This window comes from Artemia franciscana, chromosome 2 (genome assembly GCF_032884065.1).
Source record: "Artemia franciscana chromosome 2, ASM3288406v1, whole genome shotgun sequence".
Classification (NCBI taxonomy): Eukaryota; Metazoa; Arthropoda; class Branchiopoda; order Anostraca; family Artemiidae; genus Artemia; species Artemia franciscana.
In genome coordinates, this window is record NC_088864.1 from 51,657,309 (window position 1) to 51,669,610 (window position 12,302).

General features: G+C 37.4%; 1 protein-coding gene across 1 annotated transcript in view; it reads right to left on the reverse strand.

Moving 5' to 3' along the window:
• LOC136043411 (mitochondrial carrier homolog 2-like) overlaps positions 1-12,302 on the reverse strand; it is a 72,589-nt gene that overhangs the window by 27,158 nt on the left and 33,129 nt on the right. The gene's annotated exons all lie outside the window — the stretch shown is intronic.

The window sequence follows — 12,302 nt, forward strand, 5'->3', positions numbered from 1 at the left end:
GTGAAAAATATATAATCCTTGGAGACCTAAATGCACACAATAATATTTGGTGTGATTGTGGTATCTCAAATAGTGCTGGAAATTCAGTGGAAGTTTTTCTACAAGACAATTTAGATGCATGTCTAATCACACCTAAAAATCTGAAAACACGTCACTGCAAAAGAACAAACACATACACTACAATAGATCTATCAATTACACCAGCTAATATAGCTTCTAAATGGACAATTTGGTCAGCAAGTGAAATCACTTTGTTGAGTGACCACCTACCAGTAATGCATGAAATAAGAGATCAACCCACGAAGTGTGAAAATGATAGCTGCAGAAAACAAACAAACATCAAACAAGTGAATTGGGACAAATACCAAGAAATCTTAGAATTGCAAAATCTTGAAAATACCTTTGTGAGCTCAAACAATATTGAAGAAACAATTGAAACATTTCAAAGCAGTTTGATACAAGCAGCAGAGTCGACTATAACAAATAAAACAGAAACGCACACGAAACACAAACACAACCCCTGGTGGAACAATATTTGCAAAGAGGCAAAGAAGCAAATGACAAAAGCAAAAAGACACTATGAAGCAATGTTCACGTTTGAGAATTATCTACACTTACAGAAAACCACGGCCATATTAAAAAAAACAGTAAAGGAAGAAAAATATAAAAGCTGGAAGCAATACCTGGAAAAACTTGATTTTAGACAACCCTCAACAAAGATCTTTAAGTTTATTAAGAAAATGAATGGCTTTTATAATGAACAACCCCAAGTAAACATGCCAATTCAATCAGATGGAAAAGAAATTATAGATAATCACGAAATAGCCAATGAAGGGGCAAGATATCTCAAATCAGTTATAAACAAAGAAGAAATAAACCAGTCAGCTGTAAGAAAAACCCTCTGGAAAATAAAAAGAGCTAGAGACACATCTACTGACGCACCCTACAATCAACCTTTTACTATAAATGAGTTAGAAACTACAATTAAAAACCTACCACTAACAGCACCAGGCAATGACCAAATATATCCTCATTATTTTAAAAAACTTCCTTCAAAATGGATTAAAATGCTTCTTCAAATAATTAACAATTGCTGGGAATCAGGGGAATTCCCAAAAATATGGAAAAAGGGAGTAGCAATCATGTTACCCAAGCCCCATAAAGATCCAACGAAGCTAGAAAATCACAGATTTATAACCTTATTACCTGTAATGGGGAAGCTTTATGAACGATTAATAAAGAATAGAATAAACTGGATTATGGAAACCAACCAATTTCTACCTCCATTCCAATGTGGATTTCGCAAAGGTTTAAGTACCACGGACAATCTTGCATTGCTCCAACGAGATGCCCTATATTCCCTGCAGAACCATAAGATCATGATAACCGTCTTCATGGACATTAAGTCAGCATTTGACGTTATTAACCACAGACAGATTTTGGATGGACTGATTAGCTTGGGAATAAAGGGTCCCCTAATATCAGTCTGTCATGAATATCTAAGAGAAAGAACTGTCCAAGTTAAATCAGGAAATTGCCTTTCCCATATTCATGTAAAATCACAAAGAGGAGTCCCACAGGGCTCAGCACTGGGTCCAGATTTCTATAATGTAAGTCAATACAATAGCCCACTGAATGACGATGAAATAAAGGCCTCAGTATTTGCTGACGATATTTGCTTCTGGCTAATAGGGCAGAAAGAAACAGAAATAATAACAAAACTACAACAAATGATCAATCAGCTGACATTTTGGGCTGAGGATCTAGACTTAGAATTTTCAATCACAAAGACAAAAATGATGGTCTTCACAAATAGACATATAACTAATATCCCAGATTTGATGTTGAAAAATCGAACAATAGAAAGAGTCTCTAAACACTTATATCTGGGATGTTTGATAGATGAAAAGATGACCCTTCAACCAATGGTGGAACATATAAAACAGTCATGCATAAGACGACTTAACATCATGAAAATGCTTTCTAAGAAAACTTGGGGAGCGAATACAGTATTTATGCTTGAGTTCTACTGTAAATACATTAGAGCAAAGATTGATTATGCCTCACTTTTCTACAATATTGCTTCAAAAAGCACGCTAAACAAACTGGAAGTTGTCCAAAATAGCGCGTTAAGAATAGCCTTTGGGGCAAGAAGTACAACGCCCATCTCCTTCTTATTAATTGAAAGTGGAATAGTTGACCTGCAAACCAGAAGAGAACAACAGATGCTGAAGTACCTGAAAAAGATATGGCTAGCCCCATCATCCCACCCATGCAAAGCTCTAATTATTAAAAGAGGACTTACCCATACATTTAACAAAAAACGAAAGCGGAATAAAGAATGGATGATAGAAAAAGCAGAGAGTTTATTGAAAACACAGGATATAATCTTCAATTTTAGTGAGATGTTACACCTGCAAGACCCACCACTAATACCCCCATGGACAAGTAGAAGCATCAAATATCTAACAAACGAATTTGAAAAAGAAGATCCACTTAACTACATCAAATTCAACCATTTAATGGTTACAGAGTATAAAGAACACTTAAAAGTATACACGGACGGATCAAAAAATAATGAGGGTGTAGGAGCTGCTTTTGTCATACCAATATTGAATAAGACAGAGCTATTCAAGCTGGATCCATCACAGTCCATTTTTGAGGCTGAACTTGTCGCTATTATGAAAGCAGGCAGTTACTTAATGTCAATTTCTTCAGAAAAAAACAAGATACTAATTTGTTCTGACTCAAAAAGTGCAATAGAAGCATTGCAATCACCAAAACAAACCTCAAGAGAGATAACAACTACTCAGTTAGTAATGGATGAACTGGCAACATCCACAAATACATCAGTAACCATTATGTGGGTACCTGGACACAAAAACATAAGAGGGAATGAAGAAGCTGATATCGCTGCTAAAAAAGCGATAGTGGCAGGGTTACCAATAAATGGAACAACACCAAAAATAATCGGTACAATTGAAAATATGATCAAAAAAATTAAAATAGAAAGGCTAAGTGAATGGAGAGACAAAAATGGAACATGGTGGGCAAACAACAAAACAAATATTCAGTTTGAAAGAGGTCTATATGAAAAGCTTAACAGAGAAGAAAGCAGTATCATGTTTCGGCTAAGATCCACCCATGCTGGGACCCAAGCATATAAAGCCAAATTCTTGGGTGAAAGTGAAAACTGTGTTAAGTGTGGCAAGATTGAAACTATCCATCACATATTAATTGAATGCCAAAATTGCAGAACAGAAAGAAAAGAAATAATAGAATTTTTAAACAATATAAATAAACCACTCAGTGCAACTGTGTTACTAGGGGACATAAAAGATGACAAGCTGGCAGTCGAGGCAGTCAAGCTCATGACAAAATTTTTGAAGAAGATTGGAAGAGCAACAGCAGTATAAGTAAATCAACCCAAAGAAAGACGTCCTAAGGTCATCAGACAAGAGAGGACGGTTAATCAATCATCATCATCTTAACTCCAGTTGTGAGGTAAGCCTGCTGAAGTCTTCTTCAGATTTGCCATGTCAGCAACGCTAAGTATGTAGTGTAGTGGCTTATTCAGATGATTGTTATGTACGGTATTTGTGCAACAAGTCCTTCTTGCAACCCACATTGCTACAGGCTCGATCACTAACTTAGTGATCTAACAAAATGCACATTCAAACCTACAAGTTCAGACTGTTCAAAATATCTATCAGTTATAGTATGAATGACAATAAGTTTTATGTGAGCCATACCTGTATGCGATTAGCCCCCATGTTTCTTAAGCTGATCACTTGTGGAAAAGCAGATAGAAGAGGCTTAGAGTAGGAGTGACTAGGAGTGTAGTGGAGAGCATATCGGCTAGACATATGCCATGGTGAAATCTACCTTCATGAACCTTTCATGTGCAGCATACTTGGGTAGAGGTATACTTATTTGAATGTTTGTTGACTTTGAACTTTGCCATTTTCATGCACTTGCTCTGACTAAAGTTAACAATCAATTAGCCAAAGTAGGCACTTAGGGGCCTCTGAAAATAGTCTACCTGAATAGGTATTTTGGATCTTCATTCTACCATTTAGCCCAAAACTGCATTGTTTATATTTAAGTATGGTAACTGTTTAAATAAGCATACCTCTACTGTACCATTGCTAGTTTTGGAATAAAAAAAGCAGGAACCTTTATTGTATTTTTTTTTAACCTGTAGGCTACTCTACCAAAATCAGGATAATTACTGACATGGGTAGTACCTGACAAAGTCAGTGACAAGTATCCCACAGCCTGAAATTCTGTGGAGGATAAGCGTTCCTTTATATCTATCATGGCCATGGGTAATTTTGTAGTAGCTTACCAGATGGTTACTCTTCTTAAAGAGATGACAGGCGCACACATCTTTGTGATCAGAGTTTTCACTGTCTTTGTCACCGTGTTTATTGGAATATCAGTACATATTTCGATCACCCATGCATTATTTACTGCTATCACATAACACAGTTTTTCAGGGAAATCTCTTTAGGAAATCCGTACTTCTGTGTTGTGTGATTGTAGAAGGGATTCTCTGGTTTTTTGTCAGCATCTGTTTACCTGATCAAGGGTAAAGCTAACAAAAAAATCCCAAAGTAAAATTACTATCTAGCCTAGTATGCTTGTCATTCTTACCGTGAAAAAAGCTAGTTTTAATCCTCTTTTTTGATTTACCATACGTAGTAGAGAGTAGCTAGTAGATACATGGAATTATATGCTATATATCGTTTTTAAGGACAAAATGAAGCAATCAAAACTTCAACAGTTTTTCAAAAAGCCAGGACCTCCAGATGAGACAGATAAGAGACAAGAAAATCCGAACAAACCCACTGAAGAATTGCACGAGGTGACAGAAGTACAGGCTGGAATAAACCCTGATAGCCGAGCAAACTTGGGCAGTGATAAGAACAGCAAAAACTGTGACCAGGATATGATATCACTAGGTGAAGAAAGCGGCAGCAGTACTGAATCTAGTGAATCTGAAGAGTCTGACTCTGATGACGAATGTGTTGATGAGAGAATGAATGTCAACGCAAAGCCAAAAAAGAAAAAGACACATTACAAGCACAAATTTAACAGTGACTGGCTTTCTGACAAAGACCTGCAGAAATGGATTCGGAAGGATGAGAAGGACAGTACAAGATTTATGTGCCTGGTTTGCAACAAAAGTTACATTGGAGGAAAAACCCATGCTCTTCGACATTCCAAAAATAAATCCCATGTAAAGAACTTTGAGGCAAAGCAGCATACAACTGATCTAGCAAACTTGTGCTCCAGTAACGTTGAATTTAAGAAAAGTGTGATGTTGCAGAAGAGTGTTGAGAATGCAGAGCTGAAGCTCAGCGGCTTTATTGCTGAACACAACCTGCCATTTAGGGTTATGGAACATCTGCCAGGGCTCCTAAAAAATGTGTTCCCTGATTCCGTGATCGCAGGTAAGATTACGTGCGGCCGTGACAAAACACGAAATATCATTGTGAAAAAGTTGGCACCTGATGCAGACCAGGCTCTCTCAGAGAAATTGCAGAAATGCAAGTTTTCAATCTTGTTGGATGAATCGACAGACAAATCTGTTGTTAAATCTATGGCTGTTGTTGCTCGCTTCTGGTGTCCTCAGTTAAAACGTGTTTGCGATCGCTTATTAGGACTTGTCGAGGTGCCATCAGCAACAGCTCAGATAATGAAGGGAGAAGTAGATAAGCTACTCAGCGTCAGAAATATCCCAAAAGAGAACTGCATAGGTTTCGGATGGGATAATGCCTCTGTGAACATGGGGGAGGTAACGGGGCTGAAGGCTCTTGTGAAAATTGACAATCCGTATGTTATTGTTGTAGGCTGTGTGTGCCATAGCCTTGCACTATGCGCGTCTAACGCCTCCAAAGAGATCCCACTAGAATTTGATGAGTTTGTCCGTGATGTATATAACTATATACAGCATTCACCAAAGCGTATTGCAGCATATGCAGAGTTTCAGGGGATAACAGATACGAAAAACCATAGACTGCTGAAAGTCTGTGACGTCCGTTGGCTGTCTCTCGAGTCCGTAGTTATGCGAATTTTAGAACAGTGGAGAGCTCTGAAAGTGTACTTTTACGAGGAATTCAAGGCCATCAAGTCGGCCTCTGCTGAAAAGGTCCTGAAAATGATGGAAAATGTGTACATGAAACTGTACTTGCAGTTCCTGGGCTTCATTTTGCCGCAAGTCAACAAGCTGAACATATTGTTTCAAGCTGAGGGGGTTAGGCTGCACTGCCTTTGCAACGAGGTCTCTACGGTATTTGGGACTATCCTAAGGAACTTCCTACGTCCGGAAGTAGTTGAAAACAAGCCGTTAGGGACCTATGATCCGTCCAACCGAGAGTATTTCTTGCCTCTCGAACGAATCTATGTGGGAGCAAACGTGGAAGCTGAGGTTATCAAGAAAAATATTCCTGCCCCAACAGTGCATGCGTTCAAACTAGTGTGTCTGAAGTTTTTAGTTGGCAATGGAGTTTTATGTCCGCTTTTACTGCAACTCAACCTTTAAGGTTCTGCAGAAAATGAAAGTGATCGACCCGGTTGTGGCTGCCTCTGGCCGAGAGGATTTAGTACCAGTACTAGTCATGTTTCCTAACTTAGTCAACCGACAATCTCTAGAAGAATTGAGCTCTCAGTGGCGATCAATCCCTGCTGAATCAAAGCATTTGCCACCCCAATACTTGAAAAGTCCAGAGGTGTTCTGGGGGAAACTGAACGAGCTTAAAAATGGTCTTGGCTCTTCAAAGTATGCAGAGCTTTGTACATTCATGTTTTCTGTCATGTCCCTTCCATACTCATCGGCCTGTGTCGAACGTATTTTCAGTGCAGTGTCGGTGGTTAAAACGAAGTCTCGAAACCGCCTTGCAGTTGACACCATTTACTCCTTGATTCGGACAAGGGAGCATATTCGCGATCATGGTACTTGTGTCTCCTGGAACCCTCAGGAAAAAAAGAAAGGGTCTGAAGAACAGGCAATTGTTGAAGTAGAAGATGATCAACAGGAGGAAATTGAGTCTCTGCTAAGAGATATTGAAGACGTGATGATCTCGTGATAATTCCTAAGAAGTTTTAGTTTTTAAAAGAAGTGAATATCTTGTTTTTCTGTTCATTCCTACTTTTGTATCCGATGATCTAACATAAAGAAAGATAAATAACGCCGTAAAATGGGCCGTAATTTTAATATGAGCTCATTCCGAGCTCCACAACTCAACAACCCCTTTCTCGATTAGAGCCAGGCCCATAGACATAACATATGTCCTCCATGGACAAAGCATATTTGAAGTTTTTGTTTTGGTTATCTGCGGTTTCTTCCGCTTCACTCTGCTTAAAATTGCTATCCTTTTGGTTATCACTTAGGTTAGGCTACTGCCGCTTTCCGTAAGCGTTGTTCAAATTGGTTAAATAAGACGAATAAGGGATTTTCGGAAGAGACATCTCTGGGTCCGTGGTTCGTGGATCCAGTGGAATTTCTTCGCGACTCAACCGCTTTTCCTTTGTGGCAGATTTTGCGTGACTTTCCAGCTCTGAGTTACCTTCATTTGGCAGAACTAATTTACCTCAATAGGCACATTTTGGCTCTTTGGCTACTGAGCACGCTCTAGAGCCAAGCTCTATTCCAGAAAACACGAAGGTGCGGAAAAATAAGGTTAGAAAAGAAAATGGGAGCCATCGGGAAGAGAGAGAAAAATAAGCGAAAAGAACGATATTGTATAGATTCGTACAGTAGCGCGAAAGAAGATAGCGTGTTGTGCGAAGCGCAACACGCGAAAAAAAATTTTTTGCGTCTGGTACATTTTTTCCCGGGAAGTACATTTTTAGACCTATGTCTAGTACAATTCAAAAAATCAATATCGCAACACTGGATGAAACTCCAAACGATTAAAAAACTCCAAACTCCATTGTTTAAATTAAAATTCAATTTCTGATAGTATTTACTAAGTCAACAAACCATAATAGACAAGTTGATTTATTTATATAACCATTTTCTAAATGGAGCTCGGGAAGATTATTTGCTTTCCAGAGTTGAGCGGCTTTTACTGATTAGTCAAACAAATGGTAAAAACAACCCTCAAGATGGGAAAAATGAAAAATTGTATATGTTTGTTTTGTATTTTAGCCTCTTTAACATACAATTTAACATAAATAACCCCCAAGACGCGAAAACTGAAAAAAATTGTATATGTTTGTTTTGTATTTTAGCCTCTTTAACATACAATCCTGATGATTTATACTTGATTTCGGTGACCTTTCTATTTCTTTAAAATTAAAAAGAATTGTTGTTAACAAATGGTCTGCGAAGGTTATCTGCTGATAACGGTCGATGTGCATTTGATCGAAAACCCCAGAATTTTTGTCATTGTTTTTCACTGTCTAATAAAAGGGTTTATCTCTATTTGAACTGCTATTTGTATTAGGTAAAAACAATTTGCAGGGATATCAGCAATATTCCTAGCAACAAACCTCCCTCCCCTGCATTTTTCCCTACTCACCCCTTGCGATCTAAAAGTGATCTGATCGAAATATCGGAATAGTCATTTTTCTTCAACATAGTCGACAAGCTCGAAGCCTTTTGGAAAACAGAAAACTTACCTGAGTAAATCAAAAGACGGTATATGCACCTGATTTTTGAAATTATTCATATATAAAACAGAATTCATGCTTGGGTGAGTCCTATATCATTATTGCACCGTTCTTCCGATTGCCAAGAAACTTCGAGAAGTATTTAAGCTCTCTCTTACGTGTACAGTAAACTGAACATTTAATTCTGATGTCCCCTTCCCCAATTCATAGTTATAAATCCACTTGATTCTCCAGCACGCCTCGAATTTTTAACTTGACCCTTTAAACGACTCCCAAAATATTGTGAACTAGCTTAGACGGCTCTCCTTGCTGCGATATTAAAAGGAAACAAAATACCTCCCCGCCCCCGGAACATTTTTCTGCTGAAGTTCTATTCTTGAGGAAAACAACTTCCCTAGAAAAATTGCCCCCAAGGAGGATTCTCTATTGAGAATTCTCAGACATGAACAATCCAACCTTCCTTCCCTACGGAAAATTCTTCCCTCGTATTAGGAACGCTGGGCATTTTAATTATTTTCCTTTATTAGGGAGTTGAGTGGATAAATCCAAGCGTTCAATAAAGAGAAAAAAACATGATAATGTACAAAATAGAAAAAAAATAGTAGCTCCCCTTAATAAATCTCCAAAAGCAAACGCAAATCGAAAGTCTGATAAAAGACACTAGTTTAGCCCTTTCCTTTAGCAGGTTTGGTAATTCCAATCATGTTGTGATATTCAATATGAATGTTGTTTGAGTTACCGCAACCAAGCATGTCCATGCTAAACCAACTTCAAGATGATATACGTCTACAGAAGATATAACATTTTAGAAAAGTCCAGCTGAAATCAATCTACTAAGATATATGTCATGTTTTGAGTCAGATACAATGTATTTACTGGTGACAAGCTTATGACTTTTGTGAATAGGAAGTAAGCATTTTCATACAATAGACACATCTCTTTGATTGACAGTTCGGTCAAAATGAAAATGCTCATTGTGAAATAGTCAGTATCATATTTTAAGTATAGCTGGCCATTAGGTCAAATAAAAATGCTCATTGTGAAATAGTCAGTATCATATTTTAAGTATAGCTGGCCATTAGGTCAAAATGAAAATGCTCATTGTGAAAAAGTCAGTATTATATTTTAAGTATAGCTGGCCATTAGGTCAAAATGAAAATGCTCATTGTGAGATAGTCTGTCTTACATTTTAACTATTTGTATAGAATTCATAATGGACTAACATTTTATAATGAATCGCATTTTAATGCTGATTTTAAATATATACATTTCGCCAAATTTAGTCTTACTCATCAAAAGTTACGAGCCTGAGAAAATTTGCATTATTTTAGAAAATAGGAGGAAACAACCCCTAAAAATCATAGAATCTTAACGGAAATCACAAGATCAGATTCAGCGTATCATTGAACCCTATAGTAGAAGTTTCAACTCCTATCTACAAAAATGTGGAATTTTGTATTTTGTGCCAGAAGGCAGATCACGGATGCCTGTTTATTTGTTTTTTGTTTTCCCCAGGGGTGATCGTATCGACCTAGTGGTCCTAGAATCTTGTGAGAGGGCTCATTCTAACGGAAATGAAAAGTTCGAACGCCCTTTTTAAGTGACCAAAAAAAAGGAGGGCCCCTAGGCCCCCTCCCCCGCTAATTATTTTTCAAAAGTCACCGGATCAAAATTCTGAGATAGCCATTTTATTCAGACTAATCAAAAACCTTATAACTATGTCTTTGGGGACGACTTACTCCCCCAGAGTCCCCGTGGGAGGGGCTACAAGTTACAAGCTTTGACCAGTACTTACATATAGTAATTACACATAGTAATTATTATTTAGAAGTGTACAAACGTTTTCAGGGGAATTTTTTTGTTGGGGGAGGGGTTGAGAAGAGGCGGATATGTTGGAGGAACTTTCTTTGGAGGAATTTGTCATAGAGGAAGAAAATTTCCATGAAGAGAGCGCAGGATTTTCTGGTTTATTAAAAAAAAAAAAAAACAATGAAAAAAAATGAATATGAAAAGGTTTTTTCAACTGAAAGTAAGGAGCAGCATTAAAACTTGAAACGAACAGAAATTATTACGCATATGATGGGCTCACCTCCTCCTAATACCTCGCTCTTTACGCTAAAGTATTTTTAGTAATTTCAACTACGGCTTTTGTGATACAGGGGTCATTCTTAAGAAATGGGGACAAAATTTAAGCTTTAGTCTTAAGAGCGAGGTACTGACGAGGAGTTGAACCCCCTCATATACGTAATAAAAACATGAGAATACAGAAGTTCGTTAGGTAAGCTAATTTGTAAGTTACGAATATCTTTTGCTAATAAAAACATTCGTAAAAAAATAAAAGTTCTAGTTGCCTTTTTAAGTAGCCAAAAAATCGGAGGTCAACTAGGCCTCCTCCTCCGCTGCTTTTTTTCTCAAAATCATTCGATCAAAACTATGAGAAAGCCATTTAGCCAAAAAATATAAATAGATTCGGTGCTCTCAGACTCGGTGCAAAAGAGTTAAGTCATGACAAGGCTTAGAAACGAGCTGTCTTGATTTTGTACAAAAGCCGGACTTAACCCTCCCCTCTCAGAACCTAACTTTTTCAGAAATTGATCCTGATAATAAATATGAGGATTTAGCACTTTGAAGAAAACTGAAAAATGGGTAGAAGTGAAATCTGTAAGAACGAAGGCCTCACGATAAAGTGTAGAATAAATAACCCTCACGAGTGCAAACTAATTGGCAGAAACGTAGGCATGTTGCACCTTGTTTAAACAGGAATAACAAAGGGAAAGCGAATCTCAGTGCAAGAACCAGGCAAATCGTGAGTGGTTACGAAAGCAAGTCAAGTCCTGAATATGTGTAAAAGCAATTTAAATTTTAATGAGGCAGTGTACTAATGAACAAAGTCGTGATTCAGTGTAGAAACTATTTATTTTCTGATTCAGTGTCAAAGCGAGCCCTGATTCTGATTCAGTGTTACATGAATTATTTTAAGAAATAAAAAAAATAATAAAAACCAAAAAGATGGAATGAATGTGCAGAAATGAGGTAAGTCCTGACACATAAACCCCTTACGAATCGTAGGAAACGAGCTAAATCATACTTCGGTTTAAAAACAATTTAAGTCCAAGCTTTAGAACTTTGATTACACGGATTAAATAAATACCATGAGCGAAGTCCTGTCTTAATATTAAAAAAGATAAAACCTAGCTATGGGCTGACTCAGTCAAAACTCGGCAAAATGATGACTGTAGAATAAACGAAGTTCTGACTCGGTACAGAAATTAGCGAAGTCATTGTTCAGAGCAAAAGCGAGCAAGGTCCTGACTCAGTGCAAAAACAAGCCAAGTCCTCACTAGGTGCAAAAACGAGCTAAATCCTGATTCAGTAAGAAAAAAACGAGCTGAGTCCTAAATCTGATTAAAAGAACAATCCATGTCCTGAATCGGTGCAAAAACCAGCTAGGTCTCAGTTCAGCCCGAAAATGAGCTAAATTCTTACGTGTTGAAAAAAGGCTTATTCATTACTTGATATACAAAGACCATTATCATGGTATATAAAGACCATTATCAACTAATAAATCCTTTGTTTTTACACCAGGCACTTTGCATTTTGTGTGCTATGAAAATCATTGTTGTACTCCAATTATTATTCAAGTGAATATTTTCATTACACATTCCTTGAAAGTCACAGGGTAC